The sequence below is a fragment of the Gekko japonicus genome, unplaced genomic scaffold (genome assembly GCF_001447785.1).
Source record: "Gekko japonicus isolate JY-2015 unplaced genomic scaffold, Gekko_japonicus_V1.1 scaffold1342, whole genome shotgun sequence".
NCBI classification, from domain to species: domain Eukaryota; kingdom Metazoa; phylum Chordata; class Lepidosauria; order Squamata; family Gekkonidae; genus Gekko; species Gekko japonicus.
Window position 1 is genome coordinate 39,699 of NW_015163641.1, and position 13,061 is coordinate 52,759.

Genomic DNA, 13,061 nt, shown 5'->3' on the forward strand with positions numbered 1-13,061 from the left:
TAGGTGACAGGACCAAGCTTAGTTGCCTACCAACAGGCACTGAGGGGAATGTAGGGTTGCCAGCTCTAAGGAGGGAAATCCCTGGAGGTTTGGGGGGTGGATTCTGTAGAGGACAGCATTGGGGGGGGGGCGGAAGGACTCAGCAGGTATAATGTCATAGGGTCTACCCTCCAAAGCATCCATTTTCTCCAGGGGAACTGATCTCTGTCACCTGGAGTTCAATTGTAACAGTAGGAGATCTCCAGGTCCCACCTGGAGATTGGCAACCCTAGGGGAAAGTCAGCTGCACAGCAGGGGGTTGAAGAGAATGTCTGTCTTTACAAAAAAAAACAACCCCACAGCCTTTGCCTAGGGAAAGGGCAGCTGACATCATTCTCCTCTCCCCTATGCAACTGAAAATTCCAACTGCCTTGCGGGGGGGGTGAGTTTGAGGTGTGGAATGGAGTGACGTCCAATCAGCTTCCATATGCAAATGACCTTGGAACGCTGGGCGGGACTGCACAAAACAGCCAGTCAACCCAGCCAGTGTCCTCTGAGTGGCATTTCTTCCGGCCTAACACTAAGGATGTGAAATTTAGAATGTTGCGAAATAGAATGTTCAATACTCAATTATATATAGGGAGAGATAGGGAGAGATATCAATATGTAACATCAGTGCACTAAAGCTAAGATTATAAGTAGTGCATTATTTCTTGGATGTAACTCTCATAATGATTTATACAAACTAAAAAAAAATTCTATTTATATGGGTTCATCGGCCTTGCGTTACGAAAAAGAGGGGTTTAGAAATGGGGTCAGTCCCTTTGTTTGTGCACCTAATGGGAATAAGTCCCATTGAAACTTACCTCTGAGTAGATATAAACAGAATTGATTCACACATGTAATTTGCCCTTAAAGCGACTGAAGACAGCAGAAGAACATCCTATATTTTCAAACCTTTTGTATTTTACTTCCAAGGTAAAACTCTCTTGCACACACACCAATTTGGTTTAGTTTTCTTATTTCACAGCAGGGGACAATCCTGTCAGTTAGCTGCATCCTTGTCACATATGCATGGCTGGTGCTTTGTGAGGCACAAGATCTCCCAGTTGCACTCCTGTGGTGCAGTGTTGCTTTGAAAATCCAATGCAATCTAGCATAAGGGAGACTTGGTGGGAGATGCTAGAAATTTAATTAAATGGTATCCTTCATTTACTCCTAACACCATATACCGAGCACACCAGGAAATACACCCTCTGTTTGATCTTTAGCAGTGATACGGTTTGGTGTCTAATATACAGCCAGCCTTTTGTTTTAAAGGTTGCAGTGCTTCCTGGGGTTTGCCAGTGTGTGTCCTTCTCAGATAAAGCGAGAGGAATGATAGAAGGAGGAGAACCTCTACAAATGGACCAGCAGTCTGTAGGCTTCCAGTATCACTAGCAAGGTAGCTTTGAATCAAGGGAAATGGAATATCTTGATTATTTATTAATGTGTGGGGGCCAGCAAGACTCCTGGGGGGAATCCCACCCCCCACCCCGAGCCCAGCATGGAGCCCTGGGCTGCCTGGCAATTTTCTGCAGCTCACCTGGAGCTGTCAGCTAAGGCTGCCATGGTTTGGAATGTGTGGGTTGCTCTCCTTGTCTCCCTCCTCTCATCCCCCTTTCCTCTTAGGCTGTGTGCTATTATCTGTCTAGTGTCCTTGAAGCCTCTACTCTGCCTGCTCCTATTTTCCCACTGGGAATGTAACTGTTGCTTTTTGCCCGTATCTTCAGGTGCTTGCCTATTGGCTTTACTATATCAGTGGGTCATATATGAAGGTGGTATATCTGAAGGTTCTAATCATTATCCCGCCATTCCTGACACAAGTGTTCATGGTATCCTGAGTACTAGCCCTCAATAAACTGAAACTTCTGAAGGAACGTTGTTGAGTGTCTTGACTGGGAAGCCTGACATGAGCCAGCAGAGACTTCTCCTCCACCACCCTCTGCAGCTTGCCCAGCTCTACTAAAACTGGCACATGGGGCAGGTTACAACAACAATAATAATAATGAAAACATGTACAGCAAAAGCTTTGTTAACCAACATCCACAGGGAATGGAGTTTGATAGTTTACTGAATATGCCAGTTCGCAAAGCTTTTACCTGCTGGTGAGAGGGCAGCAGTGCTCAAATGACCAGTTACCATGCCTGGGACACAGCCAAGGCCCACAACCCAGTGGTGGGGAGAGGGCAGCAGTAGGTTGTAGTGGAGTGGGCAGTGGGATCTCGCCAGGTCCCAGGCATGGCTGCCATTTTCATACTTCTACCACCTTCTCCCCACTGCCAGGGTGGGACCACTGACTGGCAGCAGCAACGTTGAGTGGGTAGTGGTAGAGCAGGTTGTGGGTCTCAGGCATGTGGTTAACAAAGTTGTCCAATTAAACAAGTGTTGGTTTAAAAAAAACCCTTATACTGTTTTCTATTTGCCCCTATTTTGCCTTTGGGGAGATCTCATTGGTATGTCTTTTTCTTCCTCGAGTTAATGTACATGTTTTTACCCCTGCTCAAGATACACCTCAAAACAACTCAGTGACTTTCTCTTTTTGAAAAAAAATGTTCATATGCTCACACATGCTTTAGAGGTAGTCAGGTTCCTACCCCTACATCCAATCCGTTGGGCCTAACTGAAAAGAGAACTAGATGTGAAGAAAGTGCATCTGTGTAGCTTTTTCATGTGGGCTGGCCCAGTTTTAAATGAGACCCACTGCTGTTACGTGTGGAAAACTGAAATAGCACCCGGACAATGGATTGATGATATACTAATGCTGCATGCATAGCTGGAACGATCCTATTTAAACCCAGTGCTTGCTGCATCAAATGCACATAGTCAAGTTTTTTATATGGACCATCAGAATGTTTAAATTTGGCTTAGAAGTCTAAATGAGAGGACTGAAATGCACACTCCCTACAGACACAGGATGCCAGCGCAGTGAAATCCCTTTCATCTCCTACAGCTATCTATTTGGATAGTAAACCTGGCTCAATGTGTTTGGTGCAGCTACTCTGTAGAAAATGCAGTCATATACTGGCACAGTCAGATCAAGAACAGATCCTGTTTGAACAGCCAATACATGACAGGCTACAGCAAACTAAAGGACTACAATGTACAACAGATCACATAAAACCCTTTAGAAATGTCATAGGGAACAGAGGCAGTGATCCCGGTTTGACTGTTGTGGTTTTACAAGTTATACTAACAAAACAATCTTTATTTTGGATTGCTGGGGCATATGCTATTGCTCTGTTTCATTTAAGAGAATTAGCAGCTAATTTGGAGAGAACAGAGGATGAATTTAAGGCTGCCTTCAATGACTGCTGATGTAATTTTCTTGTTTCTTAGGGTTTACCCACAAGCAATCTTTATACCTCATCGTGAACAGATCAAAATATCCATACAGTGGGGCCAGGTACAGCAAGGGGTGGTTTTTCTAAAAACCTGGGGCAACACCCTGAGTTTGCAGAAACACTCCCCCATAGTTAGGGAGGCTGAAAACCCTTAACACTAGAAAAGTGATCTCTAAGCAACAAATCATTACAATTTTAAATCATTACAATTTTGAAGCATCTTGTGACTGTCACAAGATCTTGGGAAACAGTGGGTTAAAGTGGGAGGCTTGACATGGAACTTAATATTGACTGATATGCCTGGCAGTGATTTTCTACAGGATCTCAGATGGTGGAAGTATCTTTCCAACACCTGCTTCTTGAGATCATTTGTCCTGAAATGCCTGGTGCAGATGGTATACCTTTGGACCATATAGATTTTCCTAAAAAGGCAGGCAAACATGTGAAGCTGCTTTATAACAGGTATCTGTTCGTTTTCCTACCTGGGTTTAAAGCAAGCCAGAACACATATCCAACTGCGAAATGGTGTGGTAGGATAAATCAGTCAATCCTAAAAGTAATCGAACCTGACTGTTCCCTGGAAGGCCAGATAATGAAACTGAAGCTCAAATACTTTGGCCACCAAATGAGAAGGGAGCACTCACTGGAGAAGACCCTGATGCTGGGAAAGATAGAAGGTCAAAGAAGACGGGGCCGGCAAATGATGAGATGGTTAGACAGTGTCATAGATGCAACAAACATGAAATTGAGCCAACTTCAGAGGACGGCGGAAGACAGGAAGGCCTGGTGTGATCTGGTCCATGGGGTCACAAAGAGTCGGACTCGACTGTGCGACTGAACAACAACAACTCAGCAATTTGGCCAATATCCATCTTCTCCCCATGCCATGACTGCTTCTTAATGTCCAGACTGCACATCTGTGAATTCCAGAATCACATGTTGCTTGGCCCATTAAGAATGACCTTTGTTCCATCCCTTGCCCTTCTAATCCACTTCTCCCTAGTCTTTCTTGTATCTTAGAAAGCGTTGGGTTCAGAGTAAGGAAGCATGCTTCACAGCTCTACAGAGGCATAAAAAGCAAATTTGCAAGTGATACTGAAGTCACTCTCTTTAATTTTATGCACACCATGAGTTCCATTTGGAGTGTGTTTAGAATTTGAAGTGTGCGCAGTCCTGCCAAAAGAGATGCATACAGAAGTCCAACAAATCCTTCTCTTTTACCCTGGCAGAAATCATGCAAATATTAAATTGAAATAGTAGTGGAAGTTACGAAAATGGTTTTTATGTCTATGTATAAAACCGTTTATATGCAATTGATGCTGATCCTTAGTCAATAAAGCCACCCTTTTAATAGAAAATGATGGAGTCCCAAAAATTCAATATAAGTTAGTGAGTCTGAATATTTTATCACATATGAAATGTACTGTAAGAGAGATCGCCTAAAGGCAGACGAGGAATTCACTCACAATGCTCATTAAAATTACAATGAAATGTTCTTTTAAAAATACATTCTCTTCTATTCTCTTAGGCATGGCATGAAATTGAGAAGGGGAACTCTCGTCCCATTGTCCTTGTGATCCATTTCAAACACTTGACTTCAAGCATTTAAAAGACATTCTAAAGCTGTGTTAACCCTTTGAAAGCAGGGGCAGCTGCCGAGTCTGCCATTTAGAACAAATGTGTCACATCAGAAATGGCCAGACAAGTGGAAAACGGCCTTTTAATACTGCTTAATGTGCTAAGTGTTTTGAGATGACAGGACTGTGCATCTTTCACATTAGTAGGAACCCCTGTTCTAATACCAGTGGGTAAGTTATCTCTTTCTGAAAATTAGCTTTGTGGTTATAGAATTATATACCTGAACTTACTAAAGTGTCTCTCTTCACAAGCTCATCCAGTAGTAGGCCCTGCATTAAGGGACTGTTTTATGTCATGGAAGGTCCTGATTCAAATCTGAATGAGGGCTCTTTTTGTAGCAGGTACTCATTTGCATATTAAGCGACACACCCCTAATGTAGCCAATCCTCCAAGAGCTTACAGTAGTTCCTGTAAGAAGGGGTGTGTGGCCTAATATGCAAAGGAGTTCCTGCTACAAAAAGAGCCCTGGTAAGATTCCCCCCCCCTTAAAAACACAAGTGCACATACATATGGAATTTGATTCCCACCACCTACTGCTGATTCCCATCACTTAATACTGGATCATTTTAACGGGAGATGCCAGAGATTGAACCTGGGACCTTCTGCTTGCAAAGCAGACACTCTACCACTCAGCCACATCCCCTCCCTGCCACCTAGGATTAGGCTGAGAAAATGACTTGGCTAGCACTGCACTTTACAAGAAGTTACATGTGGCCCTTATAGTTCAACACTCCTATTACCACATTACTGGCCATCCAGTATCTCTCACTCTCTGCCCTTCTATGTAACCTGACAATCATAATGGTGGTGGAAAGTGCCATCAAGTCACAGCTGATTTATGGCAACCCCAAAGGATTTTGAAGGCAAGAGATGTTCAGACGTGGTTTGCCATTGCCTGCCTCTGCATATCAACCCTGGACTTCGTTGCTGGGTCTCCCATCCAAATACTAACCAGGGCCAACCCTGCTTAGGCTGACAAGATCAGGCTAGTCTGGGCCATCCAGCTAAAGATGGCAATCATAACACTGGCCCTATTTTGGAGGACTGTTGAAAGCAATACTGTATTAATATAGGTTAAGTGGTTTAAGCACTTAGACGAAGTACTACATAATGTGAGTTTGTTGTGCTGTTCACATGTTTTCTGAGCTCTACAAGTTCCTTATCAAGAACTAGCTCCCACATGTCTGGAAGAGTGTTGCACAGTGCCATCCTATGGCAAGTTACTCCAGTCATATTGGTTTCAGAGGGCTTAGACTGGAGTTATTCTGCATAGGACTGCAACGCTAATGACCAAACCCTAGGGGTGGCACAGACTGTACAAGTCCTTCCCATAGAATAAGCAACTGGGGCAGCACTCATTCTATGGAAAAGACTAATGAGCTTGGCTCCCACCCACATGATCGGGTCATTAGTATTTTCTCCTGGCTTTGTTGGAGCTGCTCATGAGCTAATGTCTCCTGTCCTATCAGATAATTCCTAAAGGGTAACTGTGTCACCCTTAAGGATTCATTGGATTTACAGTCATGGATTTGGTGGCTACTAACTGAAATTGATTTCTTCAAATGCAGGAAAGACTTTTATGCCATATTATCTGTTTTGGCCTAACTGAAGATGAACAAAAGCACAGGCTTAGGTGACCAAGCTAACAGTGTCATAAATAAGTAAATAAATAAACGAGCAACCAGTTATTGAGTGCTACAAGAGTTACTACAAATTGGAGCTGTAACACCTACCTAGAATTCTCCAATTAATTTTACACATTTCCAGCTGGGAGTTGACCAGTAACTTGGTCTGGACTGGAAAAGTACAAATATTTATTTTTTCATATGTATTTTTTTTTCATTTCTTTTATTATTTATGCATGGTTCATCCCATCTATTTTTCCTGGCAAATTTCCAGCATGGTGTAGTGGTCAGTGCACTGGACTAAGATTTGGGACTCCCAGATTCAAATCCTCACTCTGCCATGGAAGCCTTGGGCCAGTCATTCTCTCTTAGCCTAACCTCCCTTACAAGGTTGTTAGGAGGATAAAATAGAGAACCAGGGCTATTTTTGGGCAGGAACGCACAGGAACGGAGTTCTGGCTGGCTCCCAAGTTGGCCACACCCAGCAGGAACTCATTAGCATAATAGGCCACACCCAACAACAGAAACTCATTAGGATTGGCTACATTAGGCACCCCTGTGGCCTAACATGCAAAGGAGTTCCTGCTACAAAAAAGCCCTGGGTTTTGACAACTAACAAGGTTAACAGAATAAGAAGCAAAAGGTGGGTGTGGCTGGATGACCAGACTTCTGGTAACATGGGGGTGTGGCCTAATGCGCTAATGAGCTGTCCTGTCAGGGGTGTGGCCTAATATGCTAATGATTTTCTGCTGTTGGGTGTGACCTATTATGCTAATGAGTTCCTGCTGGGCTTTTTCTACAAAAAGAGCCCTGTAAATGTCAGCCACTTTGTCAGCCACTTGAAGAACGATGTCAGCTTCTTGGAGGAAGGTGGGGTAATGAAATAAATATTGCTTATTTCTATTGGTGAAGGAAAGTGCCGTCATCACTGCTGGGCTTTTTCTACAAAAAGAGCCCTGTGAGAACAATGCCAGCCACTTTGTCAGCCACTTGGAGAACAATGTCAGCTTCTCAGAGGAATGTGGGGTAATGAAATAAATATTGTGTATTTCTATTGGTGAAGGAAAGTGCAGCCATCACGGCTGACTTATGGCAACCCCATGGGGTTTTCAAGGCAAGAGACGTTCAGAGGTGGTTTGCCCTTTTCGACCTCTGAGTCACAACCCTGGTCACCCATCCAAATATTTGCCAGAGCCGACCCTGCTTAGCTTCCGAGATCTAACAACATCAGGCTAGCCTGGGCTATCCAGGTCAGGACTTATCACCCCATTTTAATGTTATATCATCCCTATGTACATCACCTTTATGCAGAAAGATTGGTAAAGACATGCACCCAACTAAGCAATTCTGAAGACTTAAGGGCACTTAAACTTCAGAAGTGGGTATGGTGATTTTTGCTGATTCCTCTTCCTTCAGCAGAGCCCCACTTTACCTCCTTTGCTGTTCCTGAAGGGCCACTGAACCCCCCAGAAACAAATTCCTGGGAGCTCAAGGCAGCAGGAACAGGATGCAGAAAGAACCCACTGTGAAGTCCAGGATGGTTGGATTGATAACAGTATTTCTATTAAACTTTGCCAATGTGCTTAAGAAGAAGGCTGAGAGCGGTCTCATTCCCTGTGTGGAGAAATCATTTTTTAAAAGCCTGATATTTTAAAAATCAAACTGGGGTCTTCACACGATGAATGCTAGATCTTTTGTGGATCGTTCCTACACAGGAAATTGAGCTCTGCTACAATGTTTGGGGTTCTTGTGCCAGCACTGACAGATGCAGTTAATGCCTCAGATCAGTGCCCAAAAGAGAAACAGGAACGTGGATGCTGTGCTTTTGCTTAGACACATAGTCCCAATGTGGGGAAAGTACAATACGCCGACTTCAATCATTGCCATTTATTTGTATGTAAATATATAAGTAAAGCGTTCTTCAGTTGCCCTGAATGTTTAAGCTAATGTGCAGCAATTAAAAGCTGGCATTTTGCCAATGATATCCTCCAGAATGATTAAAAGGAATTGTATTGGTCCAGCTGTTAATATCTACATTTTATGTGTGGCTGAGTTTGGGTATCATTTAATTACAAGCAATTTTACTGCAGCATCTGTCACCTAACTTAATGTGATTTATTCTGCCCAAATGCTGAGAGAAATCCCCTATCTTCAAAGGTTCGGTGAGAATATGAGTAAAATATACCTGGAGAGAATATGCATAGTGCAACTTCGTCAAGCTAAGTAATTTGATCTAACAACAATATCTGATATTTTCGGATTGCAGTTTTAGGTGCGAAAATATGTGGCTTCTTAGATATTTTTTTTGAAGAATAGTTGACATTCAAGCTGTGTTAATCATTTCAACAACTGATCACATTATTACCCAGTTCTTCCTCTATGAAGCTCAGTGTCAAGGTTTTATGACGTTCCCTTGTGCAGAACAGTAAAATAGGGGATCAGGGCAGTGTATAGTTTTGTGGGTTACCATTGTACAAGCTGCTGTGTTATGAAAACAAAGAGGCACACTCAGACACACCTCTAGGCTTATCTAGGAACTCATTATTAATAAAAACTACCTGGAATATCCAGAATAAAACATAGACAACTGCAAACAACCAAGTGTATCTTAATCCAGCTTAATTTTACAGCCCAGTTACCTTTGTGTCCTTTAAATGAAAACAACACTATTGCCTGAAGCCATGTGTATGCAAGATAGATGATAGATGATAGATAGAAAGATAGATATTAGTGCTGCAAAATGCTGAAGACTGCCCTAAAGCACACTGCTGAAAGATGCAGTTAGATGTAACATAGGCCTTTTGAAGCAAAGAAATGCGGTAAACTATTGTCCTGTTTGTATAAATAGCACTGTAAATTTTGTAAATGCTTCCACCTCTATTGCCATGTAACTCTGTATATCTTCTCTGAATAATAATGATCTTGCATGGCTATAGAAAATAAACTGGGTAACAACAACAAGACTCTCAAGAATCATGGTGACAGTGTGTTCAAATACGCTTTGGCAACGAGATGCACTGTGGTATTATCATTGCCCTTCTTGCCAATAATTTCTAACAGATAACCATAGCAACCTCAGCCATGCATTACCTGGGACATTTATGGCCCCACGGCTCAAATGCACACAGACAAGTCACCTCTTGTTGACGTTTGGCAGAAGGCATTTGGGGGACAGGCCTTGTTCTGAAACATGCTCACTCAGCTAATGTTAAATAGAGCATGATTATACTATTCAGGGAGCAGAGAGACAACTATCTGTCTGGAGGCAGTGAAATCTTTCTTATTTGCAACCAAATCAACTCTGGTGGAGTACCCTTCAATATTTAATAGGTGGCAGAAACTGTGCAATCAATGGCAGACAAGGAGTAAGATGATAATGGTATCCTGCCATCTGCCTGGGGCTGTGACCACAATGAGCTATGGATCTATCTGACCCTTTCCAACAAGATCTGTGCTGACACTTCCTCAGCTGGCTGGGCTAAAAGCCTCTTTTTGTGGAAACAGGAAATTAGAATGGATCTCAGGCAGGATCAAACATTGATTTGTTTTCTTCCTGCTCATGTTCCAGTTTCTTACTTGGGAAAACAAAGGCACATTTCATTCATACTTATTTCTTAGGGTATTAGTGCAAATGAAATCTCCATTAAGAATCCTGAATTGAAAACTAGTGAATTCTCTTCCCCAGCAAATTCTCCCTCTGCTTTCAGTTCTCTTAGATTATACCAGCATGGATTTATGAGAAATTTCCTACACGATTGTGTGTCAGCTTTTTATTCACTTAGCTACTGGCTGAAAATGAGCCAAAGTACCCACGACAAGATGATGTAATCCAAGATGTGGGAGAAGAATTTTTTATTTCAATTTTCTAAAATTTTTCATTGTAGGACCCCCAAAGGAACAAATAGATCAGTATGTGAAACAAACGTGCTATCTTATTCTTTCCCCAGATCTTTACCTAGCAGTAAAACTGCTGCTACTTGTAGGAATTCCCATTTTCTTTCTCTGAACTGCTTCCATAAATTGGCTTGCACTGGAGACAGGAGGAATTAGAAGTGGAGATGCAATTCCAGAGCAGAGTTCAAGCATGCTTTCCATCCCTGCAAGATAAGTGGCCTCCACATTCCTTTCCAACTAGGCTGTCAAGTAACACAGGTCCAGAGTCAACCTCAGTCCATGGAGGGAAGGGGAAGGAGAGAAGTGGTCACACAGAGAATTAGGGCTGAGACAAAATTTTGCAAGCTAGCTTGACTCAGCTCTCTCATTACAATTTTGCTTCATCCTTAAGAATGAACCCATAACATAGGTATGGTGGGTACAAACAAATAGCATGTAAATGATATAAAAATAGCATAGAAGAAGCTATGTGAAAAACTCTATGGTAAATTTGGCTCCTACCAGAGTTTTTGCTCAGATACCAGACTGTTGCTCCCATGTGATGACATCACTTACAGGTCATGTGGGCAGTGGGCACTACCTGTTGGCTGGGCCTCCCTCCTTTCCAAGGTAAGTTACCCCACTGGCCAGATGATTGGCAGTGGGGCGGTGGGGCCTGGTGGCAGGGGAACTTAAAAAGAGGGAACTTGAAAAAGAGGGAGGCAATGGCTTTTTGTTAGTTATTGAAGCGCTAACAAAAGTCTGACCTCCACCAGGAAATCTGGCAGCCATAAACAGCAATGAAAATGGCATGTAAGCAAGGGTCATTTCCTGTGGGAGTGCACAGGAGTGGAGCTCCAGCAGTAAGGAGCCCAGGGGGCGGGCACATGCAACAAGACCTGCCCCCTGCTCCCAGCAGCCCTCAATCGGGCCATGAGGAGCAAGAAGCAGCCAGGTAAGTTGCAGAGCCCTCCCCGGCCCGCCTTCAGGTACAAGCTCTCCCTCCTCTGTGAGGGCAGATCTGTGCGTTCCCCCCATAGCTAGCAATCCAAAACAGTCCAGTGGAGCCTGAGCAGTGGGTGTTGCCTTCTGACACACTTCCGGTGATGTCAGGGGGCGTGGCACATGCAAAAAAGTTATGCTAATGAGCTCCTGCACCTCTTTTTCTATGAAATGACTCCTGCATATAAGAATGATGCTATGTATGTAAACCAATTGAGTTACAATGGGTACAAGCCTCCTGTTTGTTACACGTTAGTCTGTCTTGTAGATTCTCATGTCTGTTTGTTTTTCTATGTAGAAAATCAATAAAAAGTAAGATGTTGCCAGGACTTAGGTTTTCTCCTTTGTGTTGGCCAAAAGTCAGACCACTGTAAAACAAAAACAAGAAATGTTTACTGACTTTCAAGCCTCTTTTTAAAAGACTCATCCTTATGCTTGGTTCTCTCTGGTTTGCGACTTTCTGTTGGAATATCTGAGTTAATTTATTGTTTTTGCTTCTTTTCTCTTCACATTTTAGTTATTTTTTTATTCTTAATATGATTCTTTTAAATTGAGGGGCCTGAAAAGTTGCAGGGGTGGGTCCAAAACATTTCAAATTATATGTTTTGTTCAGTCAGTCTCCTAATATTTAAAACCAACCATAGATTAAAAGGTCAATACTTTTTTATTCTTAATATGATTCTTTTAAATTGAGGGGCCTGAAAAGTTGCAGGGGTGGGTCCAAAACATTTCAAATTATATTTTTTGTTCAGTCAGTCTCCTAATATGTAAAACTAACCATAGATTAAAAGGTCAATACTTCTTTCTGGTTTTGTTTTGTATAGGAGTGTTTTAAAGTAACACACAGAATTTAGGAATAGGAAACAGAATGTACGTGTCATTTCTCTCCTTATCTTGGGCAGAACACTGTTGTCAACCCGTCTTTTATTACCACATCTGGAATTAGTAATGTGTACAGCTGGGACAAGCTGCCAGCTATCATTTGATGCTTTGCTGTTCTCTGGAGGGCTCAGAAAAGTACCCACATACCAAGGAGTAATTAGGCTGGCTCACTAATAAAGTTATACTGAACAGTGACAATGAAAGGAGATTTATGATAGCACTGACACTGAGCATATGGGAACCATTTCTGAATTTGCAGAAATTTCACAAGTCTATCCGTTTTCACCAACAATGTGTAGCAAAACCATGGCTTCTGTCCAACTCTTTGTTGTTCACTCTATCCCTCTCTGGCTCACTTTTCACCACGTGCAAAATTGGGAGAATATTATTTACCTACCTAATTCACAGAAGTGCCACGTTGATTTATTTTATATGTAATGTGACATGAGAAAATTTCATCCTTGTGCTTAAGGCATTTTGTTCCATCCGAGGAGGGCTGGCTTCAATTTCAGACTTGATAATAATTTCTTTACATAACCTTCAACAAATTCCTTAAATATTGTGAATCTAGGTACCATATGGAAGACGGGCACCATACTCCTTGAAATAAATCAGGGTGGGGTTTCTTAGTATCCCAGAGGATTGAAGAAGGCTCAGCACATTACACAGTACAATGATT

At 42.4% G+C, this 13,061-nt stretch overlaps 1 non-coding gene across 1 annotated transcript; it reads right to left on the reverse strand.

Annotated features, from left to right (window-relative positions):
• Window positions 1–5,571: 5,571 nt before the first annotated feature.
• Window positions 5,572–5,643, reverse strand: TRNAA-UGC. Its single transcript has one exon. It is a non-coding gene; the product is annotated as a tRNA-Ala (tRNA).
• Window positions 5,644–13,061: the final 7,418 nt, after the last annotated feature.